Consider the following 24,145-nt stretch of genomic DNA (forward strand, 5'->3'; position numbering starts at 1 on the left):
GGAGCTTCCAGTTCCCTCCAGCTAGAGAAAGCCAGCGGTACACTCAGCAGTCAGTCCTCTCTGCGCACACTTGCGTGCGTGCCTACAGACCTCTGCCTTTCGTGGCTCCCCTGAGTTTCCACCTGACAGTCCAGATTCCCCCCGTAAGAGCGTGGGTCCCCAGGGGCTCGCCCGGAACTGGGGTTCAATGAAGTCGGGAGCTTCCAACTCCCTCCCGCTAGGAAAAGCCAGCGGCAACCTCAGCAGTCAGTCTTCTCTGCGCACACTTGCGCACATGCTTCCAGACCCCTGCCCGCTGTGGCTCCCCGAGTCTCTGAGTCTCCGTGTGCCTTTCTCTCTACCTGACAGTCCAGACTCCCCCCATATGAGCCTGGGTCCACAGGGTTTCGCCCAGAACTGGGGCTCAGTGCAGTCAGAACTGGGGTTCAGTGCAGTTGGGAGCTTCCTTCTCTCTCCCACCAGAGAAAGCCAGCCAGGAACTCAGCTGCCCTTCCTCTCTGCGCATGTGTCTCCATACCTCAGCCCTTTGCAGCTCCTCTGATTCTCCATGAGCTTTTCTCTTTCCTTCTAGTTGTAGAATTTCCACTCAGCCAGCTTTCCTGTGGTTCTGGATGATGTCCGTTCTGTCTTTTAGTTGTAGTTTTGAAATTGTTGTGCGAGGCAGCAGTTTAGGGATTTACCTATGCCGCCATCTTGGTTTCCCCAGTCATTTTACTTCTATATTGAAGTGAATTCTAAATCATATTTAGGAATGTTTTGCTATAGCTATTCAAGACATGCCTTAGTATAGAAAATTCTCACAGATATTTATGCTAAGCCATCCAAACAACAGCACTTGGGCTGCACATACCATTTAATATTTTTCTGTTTTTTTATTTTTTGTATATTGACACAGCAGGAAAAGGGAATTCTCAAGTCTTCTTTTCATGTTACAGTGTAGTCATTTAACAATAATTTTTTTAAAAAATTAATTTTCAAGATGTAATCATATTTTAAGTTTATAATCTATACTAATAAAAGGGTAATATGCAAATTGGTCAGGATGCCCTCACAGTAATGACCAAACATCAGGTTGCGTGGGGTGACCAGGCCGGCAGGGGGGTTAGTGAGGGACGACCAAATGACTGAACAGCAGGCTGATGGGGCAACCAGGCCGGCAGGAGTTCATTGAGGGACGACCAAACAACTGAACAGCAGACTGCATGGAGCAACCAGGTCGGTAGAGGGGAAGGGTAGTGAGGGGCTATCAAATGATTGAACATCAGGCTGTGTGGGGCAACCAGGCTGGCATTGGGGGGCACTGAGGGGCAACCAGTCCAGCAGAAGGGGCCACCCCGTGCATGAAATTCATGGACCGGGCCTTTAGTGTGATATAAAAGAATATTAGAAATCACAGTTAACCTATCAGTTATTAAACCATTTGATAATATCTGAATTATAATAAGAAAATAATTAAATTGCACCATGAATAATAAGAAAAAAAGAATAGAGATAAAAAACAACTTGACTTTAATTTTTTTTTCTTGTTAGTAATTTAAAATGTTTATTTCAAGTGTAGTTTGGTCTGATTTTTTAATAAAACACATATTTTTATGGAGATAAAATCATATTGAGGTACTTAAAGTATTATTTTGAAAAAATCAATCGAGGATAATAGTAATCATAGTAGCAAAATTAATAAATAATAGTAGTAATAAAAATTTTAAAAATTATCCTCATGATTTCAGACATGAGGATAGAAAACTTAATAAATAGATCAAACAGAAATATGTGTATTTCTTAATACTCAATGTTAAAAGCATAAAGTTTTTGTGTATAATAACTGCTTGTTCAATTTTTCCATGAGTTTTTGGAATTATTTAATTTTTTATTGAAAGAAAATTTCCCACTTGAATTACTCAAAATAAGCTTTTATTGCATTAGGTAAGAACAAAATCTCAGTTACCTAATGCAATAAAAGCTTATTGCCTGCACACAACATCCAAAGCAGATGTTTTTGGTTTGTTTGTTTGTTTTATTGTCTAACGCTTTACATATGTTTTCTTTTTCTCCAATTGATCCCCCCTCTCCAGCCATTCCCACTTTGAGGTAGCCCCCACTGGCCCAGTGTCTGTGTCCATTGTTTATGCTAATATGCATGCATACAAGTTCTTTGGTTGCTCTCTAACCCTCCCCCTTGCCCCCCGCCCCGGCCCGCCATTTGTCTCTGGATCTATTCTTATTCATCAAATTACGGTATGTTGATCATTGTATACCACATATGAGTGAAATCATGTGATATTTATCTTTATCCAACTGGCTTATTTCAATTAGCATAATGGTCTCCAGTTCCATCAATGCTGTTGCAAATGGTAAAAGTTCCTTTTTTTATATAGCAGCATAATATTCCATTATGTAGATGTACCACAGTTTTCTAATCCACTCATCTGCTGATGGGCACTTAGGCTGTTTCCAAATCTTAACTATGGTAAATTGTGATGCTATGAACATAGGGTTGCACATATCCTTTCTGATTGGTGTTTCTGGTTCCCGGGGATATAGTCCTAGAAGTGGGATCACTGGGTCAAATGAGAGCTCCATTTTTAACTTTTTGAGAAAACTCCATACAGTCTTCCACAGTGGCTGTACCAGTCTGCATTTCCACCAGTAGTGCATGAGGGTTCCTTTTTCTCCACATCCTTGACAGCACTTGTCATTTGTTGATTTGTTGATGATAGCCAATCTGACAGGTGTGAGATGGTTTCTCATTGTTGTTTTGATTTGCATCTCTTGGATGATTAGTAACTTTGAACATACTATCTAATAAAAGATAATATGCAAATTGACTGTACCTCCACTACACCCACAAGCCACGCCTACCAGCCAATCAGATGCCAATATGCAAATAAACCCAACCAAGATGGCTGCGACCACAGAGAGAGCAAGTGGGAGGCTTTGGTTTCCCCATCAATGGAGGAAGCCAAGCTTTCTGCACACCCTGGCCAACCCAGGCCTCCACTCAATGCTACAAAGCTTCAATGATAGAAGATAAATAAATCCCAACAAAAATGGCTACATCCACAGAGCTGGAGAGAGTAGGAGGCTAGGGTTGCCCTCGGCGATGGAGGAAGCCAAGCTTCTACAGCCCTGGCTTGCCCTGGCCTCTGCTTAAGGCTACAAAGTTTCAATTATAGAAGATAAATAAATCCCAGATACCAGGGCCTCCGCTATGGTCACTGGGGGGCGTGGCCAGCCTGCAAACCACCCCAGGCCCCTTGCTCAGGCCACCCGACACCCCAAGGAAACCCCCACCCTGATCTGGGACACCCTTCAGGGCAAACCAGCCAGCCCCCACCCATGCACCAGGACTCTATCCTATCTAATAAAAGAGTAATATGCAGATTGACCATCACTCCAACACACAAGATGGCTGCCCGCATGTGGTCAAAGATGGCTGCCCCCATGTGGACACAAGATGGCCAACACAAGATGGCCAGCAGGGGAGGGCAGTTGGCAGGCACCAGGCCTGCAAGGGAGGGCAGTTGTGGGCAATCAGGCCTGCAGGGGAATGCAGTAAGGGGCAAACAGGCTGGCAGGAGAGCAGTTAGGAATCAATCAGGCTGGCAGGAGAGTGGTTAGGACAGTGATGGGCAACCTTTTGAGCTTGGTGTGTCAAACGTCGCCAAAAAACTGAGCATAACTCGAGTAGTGTGTCACTTTGAGGAAAAAACATTATTTCGCAAATGTTTCATCCCCAGGAGCAGCAAATGTTTCATCCTTGGCATGCGGCCGCCTCAGCGGCCACGTGTCATCAGAAATGGCTACGCGTGTCAGTGCTGACACGCGTGTCATAGGTTCGCCATCACTGGGTTAGGAGGTGATCGGCTGGCAGGCAGAAGCAGTTAGGGGCAATCAGGAAGGCAGGCAGGCGAGCAGTTGGGAGCAAGCAGTCCTGGATTTTGAGAGGGATGTCCAACTGCCCATTTAGGCCTGATCCTACCCTCGAGGGGTCCCAGATTGTAGAGGGTGCAGGCTGGGCTGAGGGACACCCTCTGCCCCCCGTTGCACGTATTTCGTGCACCGGGCCTCTAGTGTTTTCATATGTCTCTGGCCTTCTGTATGCCCTCTTTTGTAAAGTATCTATTTAGATCCTTTGACCATTTTTTGATTGGATCATGTATCTTCCTTTTGTTAAGTTGTATGAGTTCTCTGTAAATTTTGGAGATTAAACCCTTATCGGAAATATCATTGGCAAATATGTTCTCCGATGCAGTGGGCATTCTTGTTGTTTTGTTGATGGTTTCTTTTGCTGTGCAGAAGTTTTTTATTTTGATGTAGTCTCATTTGTTTATTTTCTATTTAGTCTCCATTGCCCTATGAGCTGTGTTTGTAAAGATATTGCTATGATATATGTCTGCTATTTTGCTGCCTATGGAGTCTTGCAGTATTTTTATCATTTCCCGTCTTACATTTAAGTCCTTTATCCATTTTGAGTTATTTTTGTGTGTGTGTATGTTGTAAGTTGCTGATATAGTTTCATTTTTTTTTTTGCATGTATCTGACCAAATTTCCCAGTACAATTTATTGAAGAGACTGTCTTGATTCCATTGTATGCTCTTGCCTCCTTTGTCAAATATTAATTGAGCATTATGGTTTGAGTCAATTTCTGGGTTCTCTTTTCTGTTCAATGGTCTACATGTCTGTTCTTGTGCCAGTACTAGGCAGTTTTGAGAACCATGGCTTGGTAATATAGCTTGATATCTGGTATTGTGATCCCTACAACTTTGTTCTTCTTTCTCAGGATTGCTGTGGCTATTTGGGGTCTTTTTTTTTTATTCCAGATGAATTTTTGGAGAGTTTGTTCTAGATCTTTGAAATATGTGGTTGATATTTTAATGGGGATTGCATTGAATCTGTAGATTGCTTTGGGTAGTACTGACATTTTAATTATGTTGATTCTACCAATCCATGAACCTGGTATGTTCTTCCATTTGTTTATGTCTTCCTCTATCTCTTTTTTCGATGTCCTGTAGTTTTCTGAGTACAGGTCTTTTACATCCTTAGTTAAGTTTATTTCTACGAATCTTATTATTATTATTTTTGGTGCAATGGTAAATGGGATGGTTTTTTTCATTTCTCTTTCTGTGAGTTCATTATTGGTGTAGAAAAAAGCCATAGATTTCTGGGCATTGATTTTGTATCCTGCTACATTGCCAAAATCATTTATTAGGTGTAGCAGTTTTTTGATGGAGTCTTTGGGATTTTCTATGTATAGTATCATGTCATCTGCGAATAAGGACAGTTTTACTTCTTCTTTTACAATCTGGATGCCTTTTATTTCTTCTTCTTGTCTGATCACTATTGCTAGTACTTCTAATACTATGTAGAACAGGAGTGGTGAAAGTGGGCATACTTGTCTTGTTCCTGTTCTTAGGGGAAATGGGTTTAGTTTTTGCCCATTGAGTATGATGTTGGTTGTAGGTTTGTCATATAGGGATTTTATTATGTTGAGGTATGATCCCTCTATTCCCACTTTGCTGAGAGTTTTTATCAACAAAGGGTGTTGGATTTTGTCAAATGCTTTTTCTGCATCAATTGATATGATTATGTGATTTTTGTCTCTCTGTTTATGTGATGTATCACACTTATTGATTTAGAGATATTGTACCATCCTTCCATTCCCGGTATAAATCCCACTTGGACATGATATTTCTAATGTATTGCTGAATACGATTTTCTAGAATTTTGTTGAGGATTTTAGCATCTATATTCATTAAGGATATTGACCTGTAGTTCTGTTTTTTTTTTTTTTTTTGTGGTGTCTTTATCTGGTTTTGGTATTAGGGTAATCCTGGCTTCATAGAAAGAGCTTGGAAGTGTGCCTTCCTCTTGAATTTTTTGGAATAGTCTGAGGAGGATAGGTTTTAATTATTATTTGAATGCTTGGTAGAACTCCCCTGTAAAGCCATCCGGACCAGGGCTTTTGTTTGCTGGAAGATTTTTGATCACTGTTTCAATTTCTTTGGTAGTTATTGGCCTATTCAGGTTTTTTGCTTCTTCTTGGTTGAGTTTTGATAGCTTGTATATTCCTAGGGATATGTTCATTTCATCTAGGTTGTCCATTTTGTTGGAATTGAGTTGTTCATAGTATTTTTTTCATAATTATTTGTATTTCTGTGGGATCGGTTGTTATTTCACCTCTTTCATTTCTGATTATTTTTTATTTGGGTCCTCTCTCTTTGCTTCTTTGTGAGCCTGGCTAGAGGTTCATCAATCTTGTTTATCCTTTCAAAGAAACAGCTATTGATTTTGTTGATCTTATGTATTGTTTTGTTTTGTTTTTGGTCTCTATTTCATTTATCTCTCTCTGATCTTTATTATTTTCTTCCTTCTGCTTACGTTGGGCTTTTCTTGTTGTTTTCTTTCTAACTCTTTGAGTTGTAGGGTTAGGTAATTTATTACCGTTGTTTCTTGTTTTTTGCTGTAGGCTTGTAGAGCTGTGAACTTCCCTCTCAAGACTGCTTTCATTGTGTCCCATAGATTTTGGATTGTTGTGTTTTCATCGTCGTTTGTTGAAATGATGCTTTTTATTTCTTCTTTGATCTCTCTGGTAACCCAGCCATTGTTTAATAGCATGCTATTTAGTCTCCAGGTGTTTGATTTCTTTTGATTGTTTTTATTGTAGTTGATTCCTAGTTTTATGCCATTGTGATCTGAGAAGATGCTTGATATGCTTTCTATCTTCTTTGATTTGAAGAGACTTTGCCTGTGACCCAATATATGGTCTATCTTTGAAAATGACCCATGTGCACTTGAAAGGAATGTATATTCTGTGGATTTGGGGTGAAATGTTCTGAAGATGTCAATTAATTCCATCTGATCTAGTGAGTCATTTAAGATTGATGTTTCTTTGCTAATTTTTTGTTTAGAGGATTTGTCCAGCAGTGTTAGTGGGTATTAAAGTCCCCTACTATGACTGTATTGCTGTCAATCTCTCCCTTGATATCCTCCAGAAGTTTTTCTATGTATCAGGGTGCACTTGTATTAGATGCATATATGCTTACCAGAGTTATATCTTCTTGTTGAATTGCTCCCTGTAGCATTACGAAGTGGCCTTATCTCTTGTTATGGCCTTCACTTTGAGGTCTAATTTGTCAGGTATAAGTATTGCTACCCCAGTTTTTTTTTTCATTTCCATTCACCTGAAAAACTTTTTTCCATCCCTTCACCATCAGTCTGTGTGAGTCCTTTGTTCAGAGGTGGGTCTCCTATAGACAGCAGAAATATGGGTTATGTTTTCTTATCCACTCAGCTACCCTATGTCTTTTGATTGAAGCATTTAGTCCATTTACATTTAAAGTTATTATTTATAGGTACTTGTTTGTTGCCATTTTTATTCTTTATGTCTGTATTCCTTCTTCCCTTCCTATTTCTTCTTTTTATAGCAGACCCTTTAGCATTGCTTGCATTGCTGGTTTGGTGGTAATAAACTGCCTTAGTCATTTTTTTGTCTGTGAAGCTCCTGATTGCACCCTCCACTTTGATTGATAGCCTGATGGGTACAGTATTCTTGGATTCAGATCTTTGCTTTGCATGACTTTGTATATTTCATTTCATTCCCTTCTGGCCTGATGTGTTTCTGTTGAAAAATTTGTTGATAGTCTGATGGGAGATCCCTTGTAGGTAACTTTCTGTCTCCCTCTGGCAGCCTTTAAGATTCTTACTTTGTCCCTAACTGGTTTGGCTCAGTGGATAGAGCATTGGCCTGTGGATGGAAGGGTCCAGGTTCAATTCCAGTCAAGGGCATGTACCTTGGTTTCAGGCACATCCCCAGTAGGGGGTGTGCAGGAGGCAGCTGATCGATGTTTCTCTCACATCGATGTTTCTAACTCTCTATCCCTCCCCCTTCCTCTCTGTATAAAATCAATAAAATATATTTTTTAAAAAGATTCTTACTTTGTCATTGGTGTTTGCCAGATTAATTATAATGTGTCTTGGTGTTGGTCTTTTGAGGTTCATCTTGTTTGGGACTCTGTGAGCTTATTGGACTTGTGTGAGTTTTTTCTTCCTTATATCCTGAAAGTTTTCTGTCATTATTTCTTTAAACAGGTTTTCTATTCCTTGCTCAGTTTCCTCTCCTTCTGGCACCCCTGTTATGTGGATGTTGTTTCATTTCATGTTGTCCCAACGTTCCCTTAGGCTATCCTCCTGTTTTTTAAGTTGTTGTTTTTTTTTTCTAGATGCTGCTCTGCTTGGGTATTTTTTCCTACCTTGTCTTCTTGCTCACTGATATGGTCCTCTGCTTCTTCTAGTCTACAGTTGATGCTTTCTATTATGTTATTTATTGTAGCAATGTCATTTTTCATTTCTTCTTGGTTCTTCTTCATTTCCTTTTGGTTCTTACATATATTGTTGAATTTGTCTTCCATCCTTTACAGTGTCCTCATGACCATTGCTCTGAATTCTTTCTCTGACATGTTGTTGGCCTCCATTTCATTTACTTCCTTTTCTGGTGATTCCTCCTTTTCTTTCATATGTGGGCTGTTTCTTTGTCTCCCTAGGATTGCTCCTCTCAGGGTGTCTGGTTATGTAGCTCTCTATCTCCTGTGTTGACTTTCTCTAGGTGATATCTGACCTTTCCATCCACAGATTGCCTCACAAGCTGTGTTTAATTTGCCCATTCCAGGTGGGTGTTGTTCTATTCAGCTGTTCCTTCTATCTTCTCTGTGAGAAGGCACAGGGCCTGTCTGCGTATTTGGCACTGCTTTGTCTCCCCTGGACAGACATTTTATTTTATTTTTTTTATTTTTATTTTTATTTTTAAATATATTTTATTGATTTTTTTACAGAGAGGAAGAGAGAGGAATAGAGAGTTAGAAACATCGATGAGAGAGAAGCATCGATCAACTGCCTCTTGCACACCCCCTACTGGGGATGTGCCCGCAACCAAGGTACATGCCCTTGACTGGAACTGAACCCGAGACCCTTGAGTCTGCAGGCCGACGCTCTATCCACTGAGGCAAACCGGTTTTGCCTGGACAGACATTTTAGACACCCGCAGTCGGGGATGCTGGAGTCCTGGTGTTTGCGGGTTCGCAGCTGAGGCAGCTGGTCCTTGGGCATTGTGGTCATAGGGTCCCGGGAGGTATCTGAGGTCTCCCTGGTTGAAGGTAAGGCTGGGCTTCTGATCACAGCTGGTCTCTCCTTCTAGCTGGTGCAGTTTCTGCGGCAGAGCTAGCTGCTCTGGGAGAGATTTCAGCAGTAGTAGAGGCTGCCAAGCCAGGGGAGCCCAGTCTGCCAGTCCCCAACAGTCCTGTGGAATATAGCTGTCCCTCACTCACAAATACAGACACTCCCCACATGTCCATGCACTCTCATTTCGTTCTCTCACTCTCACACTATCTTGCAGCCTGCCATCCTGTCAGCAGCCATCTTGGATCACCCAAAGCAAATGTTTTTGGTTCTGTGGATCTTTTCTAAGGAGAAAGTCAAGGACCCAGGCTCTTTTCATCTCTGTCTGCATGAAAGAGACAGAACTCTGACTTCAGAGGCATTCACATTTATTCTGGCTATAGGTTTTCTTTATCTGCCTGCAATGCTTTGGCCAGTAGAACCATTCATATACTTACAAAATACCTAAATTCACCATAATAAAGTCACCCACAACATTGTTTCACAGCAAAAGAATTGGGGTAGAATGGCATTTCGTGGTCTTCCCATGAACATCACTGGCTACGATACTCTCCTGCAGCATACAGCATGTTTTGAAACATATGTTGCTGCTTCTCCCAAAGTCAGAATGTAAGTCTCTGAGAATCAAGGATAAATCTGACACCTAATTATAACACCTAATTATCCATTTGAAAAAGTTTTCTTTTTGTCTCTAACATTTGGACTCTGTGATTTAGTTATATCAGTTCCCAAGGAACTAAAGAATATTCCCACCATGGCACACAGCAACTGTTGTTCCCTTGAATCAAAAGTTGAGACTGTCACCTGGTCACTGTGAGCTTTTCATATTACTGAATTAACTGACTGAAGTGATTAATCCTGAGTACCAAGCAGAGAGTGGTCTGGTGCTGTACAATGGGGTCAGAGAGGACTAGATCTAGAACTAGTGTGTTATCTGGGTTACTTCTTCGTGTGTCCATGTTTAATAATAAAATTTAATGGACCAATAATATATCAGTAAAGACCAAATTACTAAGGTATAGGGTTCTTCAGGAATAAAGATTTAAGTACTCTACTTGCTCAATAGCCATGACCAGCAAAGACACTTGCTGAGATGAAAGGAATAAGCAATGGGTAATAGAAGAATAGCTATAATCATCACCTTCCTTCTGGGAGTTACAGAAACAAATACTTTAATAATTTTGCTTAAATACTTTTCCTCTTTCCTCCCCTGTCACTCTTACTTTAAATAAGGATTGGTGATGGTGGTTAGTGTTTTTACATTCATGTTCTGTTATAGAGCATCCAAGGTGGGGCTGTGACTGAACCAATACAGGCACTAACCTAAGCAATAGATCAAGAAGGTAATGTTGATACTCATGCCTGTGTCTCCCCTTTTTTTCAGGAGAGGGTGAGAGTATTTTTGTTTGAATAAATGGAGAAGCATGCACCTGTTGCTATAGAATTTTTAAAAAATATGAGAAAGGATGTGAACAGATGTTGAGACGACAAAGGTGAGGAGTGTGTTGAATATTTGCTCATTGACTCTGCTCCTACTCCCCCCCCCCCTTCCATAGTGTCTCTGTAATGCTGAGGCTAGGATAGGTTACACTTCAGAGACACCATCCAATTTTTGCTAACAGGTGGCACAAAAAAAGGAAAAGGAGAAAAGGGACTTTCTTTTTTCTTGTCAGCATGATTTGAGCAGCAACAGTTTGACATGGTCTCAATTGTCTTTTGCCATTCCCAGAACTGGTGTTGTGTTCTCAGAGGTGTCAGCTGCAGCCAACTGTGCTCCTGTCAAGAGATCAGAGTTCCATCTTCTGGGGTCCCTCCCTTATATGTACTATATTTTCTCCCTTATATGTACTATATTTTCTCCTTTACATACATACCTTTTCACTTACAGCTTCTCCTTCCCAAATCTGAATTGCCAGCATCACTACTCTTGCACTTTGGTGCCATTGTTAAGTAAAATAAGGATTACTTGAACATAAGTACTACAATACCATGATAGTCGATTTGATAATCTAGATGGCTACTAAGTGACTAAAGGGAGGGTAGCATATGCAGTGTGTATACACACTGGACAAAGGGATGTTTCATATCCTGGGCGGGGATGGAGCTAGATGGCAGAAGATTTCATCATGCTACCTAGAACTGCACACAACTTAAAACTTATAAATTATTTCTGGAATTTAACATTAAAAAGAAAACCATGTTTTAATTGATTTGAGAGAGGAAGGGAGAGGGAGAGAGAGAGATAGAAACATCAATGATGAGAGAGAATCATCAATTGGCTGCCGCACACTCTCTACTGGTGTTCAAGCCTGCTACCCTGGCATGTGCCCTGACTGGGAATCGAACTGTGACTTCCTGGTTCATAGGTCCACTCTCAACCACTGAGCCATTCTGGCTGGGCTGGAATTTAACACTTAGTATTTTCATACAAAACTTGACCACAGGTAACTGAAATCGTGGAAAGCTAAACTGTGCATAAGTGGGAGGAAGGGGAATACTGCACAAAGCTATTAGTGAGACTAACAGTTTCTGCCACACTACTTAATTTTCCGTCACACACACATTGTCAACACCTCCTGGATACCACTTTCTCAGCTAAGTAACTTCTGCTACACAAATAAATTTCTGCAAAAACTCAAAACACTCTGTAAGCAGAGTGACTTGAATTGATTTATTTTTTTTTATCAAGTTTCTCACATTGAAGCCATTAATTTCCTGAAAAGCATTGGAAATAGAAGAAACTTTATATAGTTAACAACAAAGTCTGTGCTTCAAAGGTACTTTAATATAAAAATTATTTTCTTTTAGTCATTATAAATTAAAATTCAGTAGTTGACTAAATAGCATTTTCAGCAAAATAATAGTAAAATGTGGAAACTCTGGATAATTATTTTACCATAAGACATACTACATTATGAATAATTTCTCTATTATTTGAAACTTTAAACTAATTGGAGAAAAATGAAAATGGATTTTATTTGTGTGTGAAGGTTTACCTAATATTTTCAAATACTGGTCGTCTTTATAGTTAAAACAGGTATACATAGAATTCATAGTTCTATTAGCAGGGATTCATAATAGAAAACTTCAGTACTTTTGGAGATAAGAGAGGGAGATAATTCAATTTCAAATAACTTTTCCAACTTTATCTTTTTACACCTTATGAATACTAGTTGGCATCATCATCATCATCATTATTATTGTTGTTGCTGTTGACAATATTACAGATGTCTCCCATTTTCTCTCCCTTTACCTGCCTCTGCCCAGCCCCTACCAAATGCTCCAGGTCTTCACTACCCTATTTTCATGTTGGTGGGCTATTCATATAAGAACATAAATTCTTTGCTTTATGTTTTCTCTTCCCCCCACACCCACTTAGAGGAATGTCAGTCTATTCCATGTCTCCATGCTTCAAGTCTTATTTTGTTGGTCAATTCATTTTGCTCTTTAGATTCCACAAATAAGTGAGATCATGTGATATTTTTCCTTCTCAGATTGGCTTATTTCACTTAGCATGATACTCTCTAGGTCCTTCTATGCTTTCCAAAAGGATAAGAGAGTCCTCTTTTTTACAGCTGCATAGTATTCCATTGTGTAAATGTCTCACAACTTTTTTATCCATTCATCCACCGATGAGCACTTGGGTTGTTTCCAAATCTTAGCTATTATAAATAACACTGCTATGAACATAGGGGTGCATATATTCTTTCTGATTAGTGTTTTGGGTTTTTTAGGATATATTCTCAGAAGTGGGATCTCTGGGTCAAATGGCAGTTCCATTTTTAATTTTTTCCATAGTGGCTGCACCAATTTGCATTCCCAGATCACCGACGGCACTTGTTGTTTATTGATTTATTGATGATAGCAATTCTGATAGGTGTGAGGTGATATCTGGTGATTTAATTTACATTTGTCTGATGATTAGTGACTTTGAGCATTTTTTAGCATGCCTCTTGGTCATTTGTATTTCCTTTTTGGAGAAATGTGTATTCAGGTCATCTGCCCATTTTTTAATTGGATTGTTTATCTTCCTTTTGTTGAGTTGTATGAGTACTTAATATGGAGATTAATCCATGACCAGATGTATTATTGGCAAATATGTTCTCCAATACAATGGGTTCCCTTTTCATTTTGATGGCAGTTTCTTTTGCTGTGCAGAAGCTTTCTATTTTGATGTAGTTGTTTATTCCTTCTTTTATTTCCCTTGCCCTAGGAGACATATTGGCAAAAATTCTGCTATGTAAGATGTCTGAGATTTTACTGCCTATATTTTCTTCTAGGATTTTTATGGTTTCATGACTTCCATTTAAGTATTTTATCCATTTTGAGCTTACTCTTGTGTATGGTGTATGTTGGTGGTCTAGTTTCATCTTTTTACATATGTCTGTCCAGTTTTCCCAACACCATTTGTTGAAGAGACTGTGTTTACTCCATTGTATATTCTTGCCTCCTTTGTCAAATATTAATTAACCATAATGGTGTGGGCCAATTTCTGGAATCTCTGTTCTAGTCCATTGGTGGCATCTTTTTTAACTAATTTTTTTTCCAAACATATATGTGTATGCCCCTCCACAAGACAAAAATGTGTAAGACAATGAGGGAAAAAGGAGACATATGTAATACTATATGTAATACTTTAAACAAAAAAAAATAAAACTTAAAACAAACAAATAAGCTTAAAAGCATAATGTGAATAAACCTTTCTTTCTTGTTCTCCAGAAAAAAATGTCTCCTTTTCATCTTTACCTCAGTCCAATCAATACATTTGACCTCCTCATTACATGAGCAAACCTTATTGTTTGTTTTTTATGTTTCCTTCCAGAATTTCTTTATATGTGTACAAGTAAATGTAAACTTACTGCTCTTTATACAAAGGTACTATATTTTTCACATTGTTCTGTACCTTGTTTTATTTCCCCCCCAATTTACATATTTTGTATTTCCCAAAACTGTTTACAGAATAGTTTCTCATTTTATTTCTTTTTCTTTCCTCCTCCTACAGTTGCATAGAGCACATTCTATTGTATATTATTCTATAATTTTAATAATTAATTTAAGTAGCCTCCTATAGATAGACTTTTATGTTATTTCCAAACTTTTGTGGTTATGATGAGTAATACTGCTCTTAGTTGGTTCAAGGGGAATACCATTTTGGTGTTTATAGTTTTGACTAGAAGCCCGGTGCACGAAATTTGTGCACAGAGTGGGGGTGTCCCTTAGCCCAGCCTGCACCCTCTCCAATCTGGGACCCCTCAAGGGATGTCCAACTGCCCGTTTGGGCCCGGTAGGATCAGGCATAAACGTGCAGTTGGACATCCCTCTCACAATCCAGGACTGCTGGCTCCCAACTGCTCGCCTGCCTGCCTTCCTGATTGCCCCTAACCTCTTTTGCCTGCCAGCCTGATCACCCCCTAACCACTCCGCTGCCAGCCTGTTTTCCCCCAACTTCCCTCCTCTGCCGGCCTGGTCACCCCTAACTGCCCTCTCCTGCAGGGTTGATCACCTCCAACTGCCCTCCCTTGCAGGCTTGGTCCCTCTCAACTGCCCTCCCTTGCAGGTCAGGTGCCTCCCAACTGCCCTCTCCTGATGGCCATCTTGTGGTGGCCATCTTGTGTCCACATGGGGGCAGGATCTTTGACCACTTGGGGGCAGCCATATTGTGTGTTGGAGTTATGGTCAATCTGCATATTACTCTTTTATTAGATAGGATAGAGGCCTGGTGCACGGATGGGGGCCAGCTGGTTTGCCCTGAAGGGTGTCCCGGATCAGGGTGGGCGTTCCCTTGGGGCATGGGGCAGCCTGAGCAAGAGGCCTGTGGTGGTTTGCAGGCCAGTCATGCCCCCTGGTGACCCAAGCCGAGGCCTTAGTATCTGGAATTTATTTACCTTCTACAATTTAAACTTTGTAGCCTGGAGTGGAGCCAAGCCTTCTGCTCGCTCTGTGGTGTGGTAGCAGCCATTTCTGTTGGGGTTAATTCACCTTCTATAATTGAAACTTTGTAGCCTGGAGTGGAGGCCTAGGCCAGCCAGGGCAGGTGGAAAGCTTGGCTTCCTCTGTTGCTGGGGGAAACCCTAGCTGCTCTCTCCAGCTCCGTGGCTGCCGCCATTTCTGTTTGGATTTGTTTACCTTCTATAATTGAAACTTTTAGCCTTGAGTGGAGGCCTAGGCTGGCAAGGGCCGTTGGAAAACTTGGCTTCCTCCATTGCCTGGGAAACTCTTGGTTAGGTTTATTTGCATACTTGCTCTGATTGGCTGGTGGGCGTGGCTGGTGGGCGTGGTTGGTGGGTCTAGCTAGGTACAGTCAATTTGCATATTTCTCTTTTATTAGGTAGGATTGTTACCAAATTGTTCTTTACTGGGGATTGTAACAATTCACACTCCAATCAGAAATAAATGGGAGTGCCTATTTCCTACAGTTGTTTATTTTTCCAATGAAAATTTTAATTACCTGAAAATTTCTAGATGTGACATTGTCTAAAAATCCAAACCATAAAGTGACCATTCTTTAATTGACCTTAAATGCCAAAAAAGACCAGAGTGCTGTGGATTTCAATAGTTTCAAGTAGATCTTTTCTAAAATATGTACAACAGATTCCATTAGTATATACTGTATATGCTGTTGACAATGAAGAACAATGATCTGTATCTTTAAGACTGTCCTCCCTTATTGAGCTGAAAGCTGGCCATCTTGAAACACGTTCTCAGCTAAAGTTCAAATTTGGCTCATGAATCTCACTTCAGCTTTGATACAGTCTTTAGTAGCATTCCTGAAATTAGTTTCTAAAACTATACATTTTTTGAGGATCTCTGGCTAGTTATCTATTGCTTCTGTTATGTAGTGATTTAGCAACAATAGTGTTGTAACAGTGTCTGGAGTGTGGCATTGTTGGTAGTGTGAAAACGACCCCGGGTATTAGATCAGAGGAGTCAGACCGGACCTTGGTTCAGTGACCTTGGTACTTGAGTTCTGGCTAAGAAAGAATTCACAGTCAAGATTCAAGCTATAAGAGAAAGTTTATTGAGAAAGTAAGAGGTAGAAGAAGTGAGCTGTAGAAAAAAATGGGGTCAGGGAGCAAGTTACAGAAGGGCCCTTAAAACTTAGGAGAGAGAAAAGTAAGGTAATACACCTGCAGAGAAGAAGAGAGGAGAAAGGCAAGGTCATGCCCCCAGGAGAGAGAGTGGAGCTGGGTCCTCCATTTTAAGGGTATTTATCTGGGGGTCACAGGGGAGGATCCCAATAGAATATTCATCAGCTTTCCAGGTGTGTCCTTTCAGTGTTGTGGTCTCTATTGATTGGTGGGCACCAGGACAGGGGGTCCTTAGTCAGTTTGATACCATTAAAATAATCTGGTTATGATTTAACAGAAAAGGAGTGAAAGGGAAAAGTAAATACAGACATGCCATTTATACAGCTTTGTGCCAAGCTGCATTTAACACTTTCCAAGTCTGTTCTCTGCTGATCCATAGGGGAAGGGACTGGAGAAAAGCAGTTTAGATACATGCCCAGTAAGGTCTGAGTGACATGGGAAAGTGCTTGCCTGTCAATCACAACTGAAAATGGGTAATTGGTCAGGATAGGTGTGGCCATTGCAAGTGTGTGAAATCTAAATATATCTAAAACTTCTAGACAAAGGAGCCATGCTCTCTTGGCTCCAAGGCAGGGGCCCTCTGGAGGTTCCTGCTTCAGAGGGCTGCACTCTCCTGCTCCCGCATGGCATACGGCCACCTTAGGCTTCACACCTGGACTAATAGACTTTAATCTGGCCTCAAGGCTGAACCACACCCGGCTGCAACATGGAACAGAAACTCTGGACACTGGCCTTGTTTCTAACTATTGAACTCCCAGCTGCACCTTTTCTAGGACTGGCTTAAGGGGCAGGGGACGTTGGAGCCTGAGAAATGCAACTTTACCCAAATAAAGCCTTCTTCCACATTCCATCTTCCCTTGGGGACTTCTGAAAATGCTTCTTTCAGTGGCACCTCAAGGACCTCACTCCCCCAAAACAGGAAAATCCTGATATCAGCCAAAGTGTCCCTTGTCTGGTTTTGCTGCTTTTCTGGACCTCGAGCTGAAACACAACGGAAGTCTAATTGTTATTCCTAGGGTTTAATGCTTAAGGGAGTGGTCATTCAACGGGGTTTGGGGCCCCTTGTTCCTCCTCCAAGCGGGTCTACGGTATGACTAGAGACATACCAGGGGAGGAAAGGTCAGGGGAGGATTAGAACCATGTGACCAGTGATATGAAAGGTCAGGGGTCTAAACCACATGAGTAATGATATGCTAGGGGAGGAAAGGTTACCCAGGATGAGGTCCTTGTTTTCCCAGGTTTGTCCATTGTTAGGCACCTAAGACTTTCTGCCATGCTGACTTTCTGTACCTGGCCCATGTCTGTCTAACTGCCCACAATAGCACGAAGTCCTCTCTACTCTGGTTTTAAGTCATACTGAAAAATGCAGCCTTTTGCAATCTAAATAATCCTTTCCAATATCATCTTATGTAAAATCTACATATATAAAAGCCTAATATGCTAAATGTCCGACTCATTGGTCAACCATTCAGTTGACTGCTTGACCAGTCACTATGATGCACACTGACCACCAGGGAACAGACACTCCGACCATTAAGTTAGCTTGCTTCTGGGGTCCGGACTATTGGGACTGGGTGAGACGGGCCGGACATGCCCTGGAGTCCTACCGTGGTGCCTCCCCAGCCAGTCAGCCCCCATCAGCCTGGATCGGGACTGGGCAAGATGGCCCTGATTGGCCCCAATTGCTGGCCAGGCAGAGGGACCCCACCAGTGCACGAATTCATGCACCAGGCCTCTAGTCTTAAATAAAACTCATACTAGCACACCAAGGTTAAATTCAGTTGTGTAACAGAGACTTGTAATGTCATCAAATGGATATAGTTTAATTATAACTATTATAATCTATAAAACAACTTGAAAAGTGGATCTCTCTATGCTTTACATTATTAACATGAATTGATGATGCATTTAAAAGTTTCAAAAGCAAATGTTAGTTAGTCAAAATCAACCTTTGGATAAATTCACAAAATGCTCAAAAGCCAGTCTACAGAATGCCATGAGTTCAACTAAAAAGTACATTGAAGTGGATTTAGGAGTTACTAGTAATACTCACAAACTTAACTGTTGAGTTTTCGTCTCCACCCAAAAGGAATAGAATTATCTTCTTAGACCAAAATATCTCAGTCAAGGCGGGCTTTTAAAAAAATCTGATTTGACCAGGTCTTGGTTCCCAGCTTTGGTTTGTATTGCCTGTTTGTCTACAGCAAGTCACATGCATTCACATTACAGCCAAAAAGTTCAAAGGTTCTCTTAGCAAAGCTTCCTAATCTCTTTATTTTCTGGGCTTTGGTTTTGTTTTCTTGCTTTTAGTTTAAGGGCTTCACACCATTTAAGGTTTTAACTCTTTGTTTCACATTATTAAAGGTTTAAGGACCATGTTTGCTTCAGCCCCAAGGCTTAGCAAAACTGGAACAAAGAGTAGGCTTCTCATTTTACTTAGGGTTTTCCCAATTCTGGAAAGGTTAATCCCCTCAAATATTTCACTTTCAGAGGCACCTTCAAGTCTTTTATACTGCAGGAGAACTCCTAGGAAAATGCAAATTATTACAAGAATCTGCTAGAGGTTGTTTTTTTCTCCTCTCTTTTTTCTTTCTTTTGTTTCTGTTTGAAAGGCTGGGTAGTAGAGCAAAGCATCCATTTTTACTTGCTAGAGAAAACTATGCTCTAGTCTTTGGTGCTTACAGTAATTAAGAAATAGAACCGTTTCTAATTTTTATTTCATTTTTCTTTTATGCCAGTCTTACTGTTTTCTTGTTTGTCTGAAACAACTTGTGATTTCACATCTGCCAATTTACCCTTGCTCTCATTAAAACTTTAACTGAAAAATCTTTCTTTCAAAAAGTTTCACCCTAGTTAGACAGGCATAGCTAAAATTCTTTCCATTCTTTAGTATTAACTAAAACCACCTTTCCCTGAGGCAGTTGCATTGTATAAAAATAATATAATAAAAGTAAATAAAAAGAAATACAGTGAAAGCAGAAACAAAGGGGAGGGAGAATGAAAGTAGGATAGATGGTTACTTGTTGGGAATCTTTAGCTGTATCATTGTGTGTGGATACTCATATAGCAAGTACTGTAACTACTTTGCCTTTTAAGTTCACCCCTCAAATCTTGTCAGATTTCCTTCTTCTAAATTGACAGCACAGAGGGAACATCATAGTTATTAAGACTAAGCAGAATGCATCCATCTGGCGTGCCTTTCAGGAATCCAGCCCACTAATTTTTGCTGTGGGTTTGATGACTCACCCCAAGATGCAGCTCAGGGAAGAAGAATTTCCTCATTTTGCAGAACTGCCAAATCTCATTCATTGGATTTGGGGCTCATTTTTAGATAGTTGTTTATCTGCTTAAATATTTTATTTTTTAAAATCTCTCTCAGCAGTGGGAGCTTGCCAAGATTCTCTAAATAAGCATACTCTTCCTTCCTTGCCCATAATGCTCCATCTTTTTGGCCACTGACCCTATTCCCCCTTCCTTCAACCCCCCACCCCACAAGATCAACTCAGTCTCTTGGACTCATTTGTTCCTGGAAGGCTCCAATTTCTATTTTCTTTTGAGACATCTGTCAAATTTACACCATTTGAAAAAAATAAATCTTGCTTTTCTCTTCTTGTCTTCCTCCCTTTTCAAGCTGTTCATCTAGGCTCCTTTTCACTTATCATCTGCCCCCTTTATTTTTAAATCAGCATAATTCACGTTTACTGAGTGCAAAGGGCAGGCAAGGTAGGCAGTACCCTCCCAGCATCCCGTCTCCTGAGGGAGGTACCTCCACTATCCTGTTCCACGGATGAGAAATAAAGGTACCGAATTCAAGGATCTTGCGTAAGGTCCTAGAGCTGGCCCCGGAGACAATGCACTTTTGGAAAAGTTTTGTTTTCCACAAAGAACATCTGTACAACATAAGCAAATTATAAAAGAACTCCTCTCTCTCTCTCTCCCACCCTGAGACAACTTTTCCAGTTTTGTCCACTTAAAAAGAAAAGAAAAGAAAACCCTTCCCTATTTGGGGGGGGGGGGGGGGGGCTCTTGCCATTTAACAGGGCTCCTCGGGGCCCCTCTTCCAAGTTCTCGGCCAACGTGTCTTTTATTATGACTCAGCGCAGCCCGCTCGCCAGGCGGGGGCCGCTCGCGGAGGCGCCGGCGGCCGCTGGGGGCGAGGGCTCCGCGGCTCGGCTCCGCGCTCCGCCCGCTTTACGGCAGCTGGAAGCCCGGCCGCCCGGCAGCCGCCGCACTCGGGCCCGCGCCCGCGCCGCTCAGGTAACGGAGTCTTTCTGTTTTCAAAGTTTCGCCCCGAGCAGCTCGGCGCTCCGAGACTGCGCGGTCTCGGCGCAGCTTCCGGCCTCCCTCCCGCCCAGACGGGCGCGCGGAGGCGCTGGCCGCACCCCTGCCTGGGTCCCGGGCGCCGACCTGGCATCTAGTCCCGGGGCCGAGGGGCGCGGGGCGGGAGCTGCTCCGAGGGGGGGCGCGGGGCACTTGGCTCAGGTCGCTTCCGGGCCCACGCCGGCCCCCAGCCCCGCCTCGGGGGCCCCCCGCCCACCTCCGCGAGCCGCTGGTCTGCAGAGCGGAGCCGGGCGGGCAGCCCCCAGTGCCCGTCTCTCACGTGGCCGCACACGCGCACGTGCCCGCTGCGCTGGCCCACGAGGCACCCTCGCGGGCGCAGGGAGCCGGGCGGCGCTGCGCGCTGCGCGCTGGGCCGGCTCCCGAGTGACGCCCTCGCGCGTGGAATGCGCCCCGGACCACGCGCCAGAGGAAGTCCGGGAGACGCTGTTGAAAGAGCAGCCTGTTCCTGGAGCCTGCGCCGGGCTCTCTCCTAGCGCCTGGCTGACTCCCACATTTGCCATATGGTCTCATTCTTCCCTCGCTCGCCATCCTCTAGTCCTCCCCCAGTCTCTTTCCCCCACTTTCTTACCTGTTTATCTCCCATTTTCCCTCTTTTTGGGGTATCTGACCTTTTGGTGTCTTGAGTGTGCTCTTTAGTCCCTCTCTGTTCGAATAGCAAGTGCACATACAGTATTCTTTATTTTTACTCTAGTTCTTAGCAGTTAGTCTTTGCTTACCATGGCTTGTACATCCTGAGGAGCAGAGTGATGGATCCTGGGCCTGTACATGCGACTGAGTTATTGGACTGTCCTGAAACTTCAATTAACCATGAAGGACATAGGACATGGGTGTGTATGAAACTGACCTTAAACACCTAGGTAATGGTGCTGCGGCTGTTAATAGACTACGTCTAGACAAGCATAAGCAGTTATATCGTAGGTGAGTGTAGTATTCACTCCATTCACTTCAGTCCACTAACAGTTCTTTGTTAATCATGGATAGCTGGTGACCGATTAAGAAAGAGAAAAGATTCAGTTACTGCCCTCCAATATATATATTGGAGTAACTCCGATCTCTCAAGACTTCTGGGAAATATAAAAGTAACTTCTCTTCACCAAGGTAATCTAGTGTATTATAGACGTTTATTATAGGACCAACAAGAGTGAAATGATACGATTTATTAGTTGCTTACATAAAGCATTTTGAGGTTCAAGTCAAGAGGGCAATGTTTATTTATTTAGTCAACAAGTATTTGTCCAGTGCCAGGCATTTGTTTTGGGCACTGCCTTCTTGGAATATGCATGTAGTAGAGGGAGAGAGTATATATAATAAATAGAAAAATACTAGGTGATACTGTCATAAGTGCTGTTAAGATACATAACATAAAGCACAGAAGGGTGTGTGTGTGTGTGTGTGTGTGTGTGTGTGTGTGTGTGTGTATGTGTGTGTAGCAGTTTAGAGTAGAAGTGTAAGGGAGTGAGTCATGTGATACTTGGAGCAAGAGCTTTCCAGGCTCAGAGAACAGAAAATGCAGAGGCCCTGCATACTGGTGTGTTCAATAATCGGCAGAGAAGCCAGTGTGGATGGAGTGGAGTGGAGAAAGGAGGGAAGTGAGATAAAACAGAGACTAGATAGTTCTGATGTTTTAGTAAGCCAGTGTAATGAGTGTCTTTTACTTGAAGTGATATGGGAAGCCTTTGGGGCGTTTCCATCACAACTGTTTATAACAGAACTATTTACAGCCTCACTCTGGCTATTGTGTTGAGAACAGATTGAAGGAAGGCGAGGGGCAGTGCAGGGGTGCCAATTAGGCTATAATAACATCCATGTGACAGATGATGGTGGCTTAGACCAGGATGGTAACAGTGAGTTGGTGGAAAATTCAGATTCTGGATATACAGGGTGGGGCAAAAGTAGGTTTACAGTTGTTCGTATGGAAAAATAATACAATAGTTAATAAATGATAATACAAGAATAAACTCTGTTGTGTGTACCCACGACTGTAAACTTACTTTTGCCCTGCCTTGTGTTTTTGATGGTACAATCCATAGGATTTGCTGACAGACTGTATCTGGAGTGTGAGACCAAAAGAAATGAAGGACTTAATTGCCTAACTTAATGAAAATATATAATTCCCATTTACTGAGATGGGAAAAAGAGCAGGAGAAAGATGTGGTTGTGAGGATAAAGAACTTGGATTTGGAAATATTAAAAGTTTGCATGCGTATAAGCATAACCAATGGACAGAGACAGCAGGGGTGTGAGGGCATGTACGGGAGGGGTGGGGGACAATGGGGGGATATGGACACATATGTAATACCTTAATCAATAAAAAAATCAATTAAAAAAAGTTAGATGGATTTTACATATCCAAGAAGGGATGTCAATCGTGTAGTCTGAAGGCCAGGCTAACTATATACATTTAAGACTCTTCAGCATACAACTTGTTTTAAAAGCAAGAAGATTGGGTAAATTCGTTAAAAATGCATGAGTTTTTAGAAAAGTGAAGAGGACCAAAGACTGAACCTTGGGGCACTCCAACATTATGAGATGAGGAACACCTACCAAAGGATGCTGAAAAAGCTGTATGCTAAGTAAGAAGAGCAGAAGAGGGTGGAATCCTAGAAGTCAAACAAAGGATGTGTTTGAAGGGCCTGGTCAAATGTTTCAATTGATTTATTAAATCAGTTCTCAATTAGTGACTCTGATGGTAGCAGTTTCCAGAGTGGTGGGTGGTGAAAGCTTGTTTAGAATGTTTGACAGAGTAAAATAAGAGATATTGAACAATTTTTAAAAAATATATTTTATTGATTTTTTACAGAGAGGAAGGGAAAGGGATAGAGAGCCAGAAACATCTATGAGAGAGAAACATCGACCAGCTGCCTCCTGCACACCCCCTACTGGGGATGTGCCCGCAACCAGGGTACATGCCCTTGACCGGAATCGAACCTGGGACCCTTCAGTCCACAGGCCAACGCTCTATCCACTGAGCCAAACTGGTCAGGGCGATATTGAACAAATTGATAGTGTATATCTCTTGAATTTTATTGAAAAGGGAGAGAGAGAAATGGAACATAAGTTGGAGGGCTATTGGATATGGTAAACAGTTTTAAACATGTGCAAACTAATGGTATGTTGTGATGCTAATGAGAAAGAGCCACTAGAGATACAAAATTGATGATATAGGAGAGGGGAGCAGTGTTCATAATGTTAACTGATATTCACTGGGGTCAACTCAACAACAACAGGACTTCCCAGTTTTGGGCGTAGTGAAAAAGGAAACTTTATTCAGAGTAAATAGCTCAAGTGTGATATAGCATGGCTTATAGAACAGCCCTGCTGTGAGGCAGCCCCAGAGCAAGGCCCCTTTATAGCTAGACAGCTATGGCGGCTCCACTCTACGCAGTATAAATATCTTTGGTGTTTCATCTCTAGCCAGGAATCTCAGTCTTCAGTGGAAAGTGAAAGTGCACTCAATGAGCCAGAGGGTAGCTGATTTATATAGACAAAAGTCCCTACCTCTAATCCCTGATTGGTCTGTCCTCATGCAAATGAGGACTCCAAAT

The 24,145-nt window shown here is 41.8% G+C and overlaps 1 protein-coding gene across 2 annotated transcripts in view; it reads left to right on the forward strand.

Annotated features, from left to right (window-relative positions):
• The first annotated feature begins 20,371 nt into the window (after positions 1-20,371).
• NAALADL2 (N-acetylated alpha-linked acidic dipeptidase like 2) overlaps positions 20,372-24,145 on the forward strand; it is a 1,181,205-nt gene continuing 1,177,431 nt past the window's right edge. For both annotated transcript variants that reach the window (XM_079765801.1, XM_079765802.1), the window contains exon 1: positions 20,372-20,516. The gene's annotated coding sequence lies outside the window, so the exon portion shown is untranslated. The remainder of the gene's footprint in view (positions 20,517-24,145) is intronic.

Source organism: Cnephaeus nilssonii, assembly GCF_951640355.1.
Source record: "Cnephaeus nilssonii genome assembly, chromosome: 3".
NCBI lineage: Eukaryota > Metazoa > Chordata > Mammalia > Chiroptera > Vespertilionidae > Cnephaeus > Cnephaeus nilssonii.